The sequence below is a fragment of the Plecotus auritus genome, assembly GCF_963455305.1.
Source record: "Plecotus auritus genome assembly, chromosome: 1".
NCBI lineage: Eukaryota > Metazoa > Chordata > Mammalia > Chiroptera > Vespertilionidae > Plecotus > Plecotus auritus.
Genome location: NC_137770.1, coordinates 2,761,460 through 2,767,226, shown reverse-complemented (window position 1 = coordinate 2,767,226; position 5,767 = coordinate 2,761,460). Strand labels below are relative to the sequence as shown.

General features: G+C 55.3%; 1 gene segment (V, D, J or C); it reads right to left on the bottom strand.

Moving 5' to 3' along the window:
* LOC308242749 (Ig gamma-2 chain C region-like) overlaps window positions 1-5,294 on the bottom strand; it is a 471,879-nt gene extending 466,585 nt beyond the window's left edge. Inside the window, exons 1-2 of the C gene segment in view lie at window positions 5,219-5,294; window positions 4,824-5,137 (exon numbers count right to left, since the gene is read on the bottom strand).
* Between the last annotated feature and the right edge of the window lie 473 nt (window positions 5,295-5,767).

The window sequence follows — 5,767 nt, the reverse complement described above, 5'->3', positions numbered from 1 at the left end:
CTCGCTGCTGCCACTGCTTGCCATCTGTGTGTTTCTGCCCCTTTCCCCCACCACTGGTAGCCTCCCTCTGTGGGAAACAGGCGTGGGGTGCAATTGCTTGGCTTGCCTGGGCCTCCAAATGTGGGGTGATCGTTGGCTGCCCTGCACACCCGCCACAGCATCGCAGGCTGGTGGCCTGGGCCTCCCTCTGCAGGGTGATCTTGGGGCAGTGGTGGACCCCCCCCGTCCAATCACATTGCACTCCCATTGGTTGGCCTGGTGCCAGTGTGTGTCAGAGCGTGGTCGTCCAGAAGGTTGTGTGGACGGTTGTTCTGCTGTTCGGTCGTTCGGTCTATGTGCAGATTACGCGTTTATCATTATGGCTATTTGACTGCTTTATCATCTCTTACATTCCTGACACTTGGCTATTTTGTGGAAAATTTATTCTGTGTTCCCTTTTGGAGAGTTTCCTTAGACTTCTTGAAGTTCACGTATGTTTAACCTGCAGTGTTAGTCTTACTCCATGTATTAGTTATTGCAGATGTTGTTACTTTCTTAACCTCTAGAAATTCAAAATACAGACCAGTTCTACCCACTCCTGTCTGTTAGATTAAAGCCCTTGTGTTTTTCATTCAACAGGTAGGGAGGACGGAGCGCTGTGGTGGAAGGTCCTGGGGGATGATCCTGGTCGTGGTGGCCCAGGTGGGCTTGTGAGAGGGAAAGGTGGGGACAGGTGGGCCTATGAGAGGGAAAGGTGGGGACAGGTGGGCCTGTAAGAGGGAAAGGTGGGGACATGTGGGCCTGTGAGAGGGAAAGGTGGGGACAGGTGGGCCTGTGAGAGGCAAAGGTGGGGAGAGGTGGACCTGTAAGAGGGAAAGGTGGGGACAGGTGGGCCTGAGAGAGGGAAAGGTGAGGGCCGGTGGGCCTGTGAGAGGGAAAGGTGGGGACAGGTGGGCCTGTGAGAGGGAAAGGTGGGGACAGGTGGGCCTGTGAGAGGGAAAGGTGAAGACAGGTGGGCCTGTGAGAGGGAAAGGTGGGGACAGGTGGGCCTGTGAGAGGGAAAGGTGGGGACAGTTGGGCCTGTGAGAGGGAAAGGTGGGGACAGGTGGGCCTGTGAGAGGTAAAGGTGGGGACAGTTGGGCCTGTGAGAGGGAAAGATGGGGACAGGTGGGCCTGTGAGAGGGAAAAGTGAGGGCCGGTGGGCCTGTGAGAGGGAAGGTGGGGACAGGTGGGCCTGTGAGAGGGAAAGGTGAGGACAGGTGGGCCTGTAGAGGGAAGGTGGGGACAGGTGGGCCTGTGAGAGGAAAAGGTGAGGACAGGTGGGCCTGTGAGAGGGAAGGTGGGGACAGGTGGGCCTGTGAGAGGTAAAGGTGGGGACAGGTGGGCCTGTGAGAGGTAAAGGGGGGGACAGGTGGGCCTGTGAGAGGGAAAGGTGGGGACAGGTGGGCCTGTGAGAGGGAAAGGTAGGAACAGGGGCCTGAGCTGTGCTGGGGTCTCTCTCGGTGGGAACGTTTCCCAAACCCAGGACGATGAGAGTGCTGAGGATGGTCTCCTGGCAGAGAAAGAGAAACAGAAAATAAAAGACTTGGTGAAGGAGAGTCCTCGCTCCCTGCCTACATGTCACCTGCAAACACCATGCCCCTTCTTCACTGTTGTCTGCAGTGAGAACATGAGAAGGAAGAGCCCTCCCTGGAGGCAGCTGAGAGCCTGAGAGGAAATCCCTGAGCCCAACAGGAAGGCCCTTCCCTCCCTGCTCCCTCTGCCCCTGCTCCTGGGGCTGCTCTCTGTGCTGTGGGTCCTGTGCGCCCCCTGGTGGTTGCAGCCTCTGCTGCAGGGAGGTTTGTGTCTGGGCTCACACTGTCTCCCCTCACTGTGTCTCTCGCACAGTAATACACGGCTGTGTCCTCTGTGGTCATGGAGCTCAGCTGCTGGGAGAACTGGTTCTTGGACGTGTCTCTGGAGATGGAGGTTCGGCTCTTGAGGGAGGGACTGTAGTAAGTGTTTCCATCATAACATATGCTTCCCATCCACTCCAGTCCCTTCCCTGGGGGCTGGCGGATCCAGGCCCAGCAGTAACCACTGGATGGAGTAACCAGAGACAGTGCAGGTGAGGGAGAGGGTCTGCGAGGGCTTCACCAGTCCTGGGCCCGACTCCTGCAGCTGCACCTGGGACAGGACACCTGGGACAGAGAGAACACAGTGAGTCCTGGGCTCAGATGCAGGGTCCCCATCTCCTCACATCTGAGCCCCTGAGTCACTCACATCTGGGAGCTGACAGCAGGAAGAGGAAGAGCCACAGGGGAGTCATGTCTTGCAGGTGAGGTGCTCGTCCCCCAGAAAGTATTCTCCAGTGTGAGGAGGCCCTGCATTTAAGTGGACTCCAACTGTGTGTGTGTCTGGTGGCCGTGTGGGCATTTGCATATGGGAGGTGTCTGCACATACAAAGGGCAAGAGGTGAGGGAGGTCCTGGTCTCTGGGGCTTCTCCTGGAAGGAGGTGCTGACTGTGCCCTCAGAGAACCAGGCCCTCCTTGGGATCCTGGTCACTGTGCCAAGGGACCTCTTCTTCCACAGCAGGGGCTGTGCTGCAGGAGGTGGTCAGGAAGTAGGTTGTGGGAACCATCAGTGACTCCTTAGGGATAACATCAATGAGCCTCTTCTCCCAGAGATGATAGATATAGATATAGATATAGATATAGATATAGATATAGATATAGATATAGGTATAGGTATAGATATAGATATAGATATAGATACAAATGTAGAGATCGATGTAGAGATAAAGATGCAGATGAAGATGTATTTGCAGATGTACATAAAGGTATAGATATAGTTTTCTTTATCCTCACCTGAATATATATTCATTCATTTTTAGAGGGAAAGTAAAGGAGAGAGAGAGAAGGAAAGAGAGAAACTTTGATGTGAGAGAGAAATAGTGATCAGTTCCCTCCAATATATGACTTCACTGGGAATCCAATCTGCACAACATTTATGTATGTGTTAGAGGCCCGATGCGGGAAGGGTTTGCTGGAGTAAGCCTTCCTTTCCCGGCTGCCAGCTCTGGTTTCCCTCCAGCACCCGGGACCTGGGCTGCTTTTCTCCAGCCACTGCCACCCACTGGGGGCTGATCCGAGCCGCGCCACACGGCCACTCCGAGCTCGCCCCCGGCCCTGGTGTGTGTGTCCCAGTTCTGAGCACACCCCACCGGTGGTGTGTGTGTGTCCGCTGGGGTGGGGGCGGCACGCGGTACCCACCCACCCACCCATCTGTGCGAGCAGCTCCTCCTGAGCGGTGGTGACACAGCCTCCTTGAACTGGTGGTGATGCCCAGCTAATTTGCATATCACCTGTTTATATATACAGATTTATTTATTTATTAATTTTTTTTTATTGATTTCAGAGAGGAAGGGAGAGAGAGATAGAAACATCAGTGTTAAGAGAAAATCATAGATCAGCAGGCTCCTGCATGCCCCACACTGGGGATGTTTCCCACAATCTGGATATGTGCACTGACTGGGAATAGAATGGTGACCTCCTGGTTCATAGGTCAACACTCAACCACTGAGCCATGCTGGTCCAGCTCCACCTACACTTTTAGGATTCACAGAGCTCCCTGTGCACCTGGGCTCTGGTCAGGAGACTTAAGCAACATCATAGGTGAGCAGGCCCAGCCCTTACCTGACTGCCCTCTGACCCCAGTGGCCACAGACTTGTCCACCAGGATGCTCTGCAGCTCACGGGCCCCTGGAGGTCCCTCAGCTCAGGTGTGAGCTGTTGGAGGTGCTCTGAGCTCAGTGCTCAGCTGTGTCTCCACCTGACACAGGAGGGACCCCCATAGCCTGACATCACACGTGGGCACTGCCCGTGAGCTCAGCAGGACAGCTGAGTGGCCCTGACCCTGGCATCTCAGGGAGGGCCTGGCACAGGAGATGGGCATGAGGGGGTGACATTTAAGGCAAAACCTACGAGGGCGGGAATGAGAGGGCAGAGCACAGCCACACGGGACGTCCTGTACAGGCCCCGTGGGGTGAGTGTGTGCGCGGCAGAGGAGAGAGAGTGAGGATGGGGTGGTGTCTGCAGAACTGGAGGCACAGCAGAGGTGGATGGGACCATGTCTCCTTCAGCAGGTTCTCAGGATGCAGGTGGTTCTCCAGGGAAAGCAGGACTGGTGTTGGGACACGTCCCCTGGACCTGATTCTGTACCCATGGGGAACAGGGCCCAGTAGGGCTTCCTGCCTCCATCTGGGGCACACGGAGAGGTGGGCACTTCCAGGCTTACAGAGAGGCAGCGCCCACAGGGGTCAGACCCTACACCTCCATGTGCAGCCATGTCAGTGAGAGGCAAGCGGCTAAATGCCCCCAAAGGGCTCCTCCTGGGGCAGAGCGAGGGGCTGATCACCCTCAGGTGAGGTTTGGGGCCTGGACTCCGTGTTCCCCTCTCAGCACTGCGTAGAGGGTGGGAGACATTGCTCTCAGTGAGGGGACGGGAATCCCTACAATGTTTTCCTTGTCAACCCAGAAAGCCACCATCAGGGACCTGGTGAAAGGAAAGGAGCAGATGAGGAGTGGACCAGATCTGAAACACAGCCACTTCCTGCTCTTTTCCTGCAGAGAATCTAATTAGAGGCACAGAGAAGGAAGCAGGACTTGCCCCTGGGACACTAAGAGGGAAGGAAGCATTGACCCCAATAGGAAGCCCTAACAACCTCTCCAGGGACAGCATCTGAGCTGGTAGCCTGGGTTTGCGGGTCCTGAGCGCCCCCTGATGTCCTGGACGCTCCCTGCAGCCCAGCCCTGCTGTCTCCTCAGGGAGGTTAGTGTCTGGGCTCACAATGACTTCCCCTCACTGTGTGTCTTGCACAGTAATACACAGCCGTGTCCTCGGTGGTCACAGAGCTCAGCTGCAGGGAGAACTGGTTCTTGGACGTGTCTCTGGAGATGGAGGTTCGGCTCTTGAGTGAGGGGCTGTAGTAAGTGTTTCCATCATAACATATGCTTCCCATCCACTCCAGTCCCTTCCCTGGGGGCTGGCGGATCCAGTCCCAGCAGTAACCACTGGTTGTGATGGAGAATCCAGAGACAGTGCAGGTGAGGGAGAGGGTCTGCGAGGGCTTCACCAGTCCTGGGCCCGACTCCTGCAGCTGCACCTGGGACAGGACACCTGGGACAGAGAGAACACAGTGAGTCCTGGGCTCAGATGCAGGGTCCCTATCTCCTCATGTCTAAGCCCTGAGTCACTCACATCTGGGAGCTGACAGCAGGAAGAGGAAGAGCCACAGGGGAGTCATGTCTTGCAGGTGAGGTGCTCGTCCCCCAGAAAGTATTCTCCAGGGTGAGGAGGCCCTGCATTTAAGTGGACGCCAACTCTGTGTGTATGTCTGGTGGCCGTGTGGGCATTTGCATATGGGAGGTGTCTGCACATACAAAGGGCAAGAGGTGAGGGAAGTCCCGGTCTCTGGGGCTTCTCCTGGAAGGAGGTGCTGACTGTGCCCTCAGAGAACCAGGCCCTCCTTGGGGTCCTGGTCACCGTGCCCAGGGACCTCTTCTTCCACAGCAGGGGCTGAGCTGCAGGAGGTGGTCAGGAAGTGGGATGTGGGCACAATCAGTGACTCCTTAGGGTTAACATCCATGTGCCTCTTCTTCCAGAGTTATAGATGACATAGATATAGATATAGATATAGATATAGATATAGATGTAGATGTAGATGTAGATGTAGATGTAGATGTAGAAGTAGATGTAGATGTAGATATAGGTATAGATATAGATATAGATATAGATATAGATATAGAT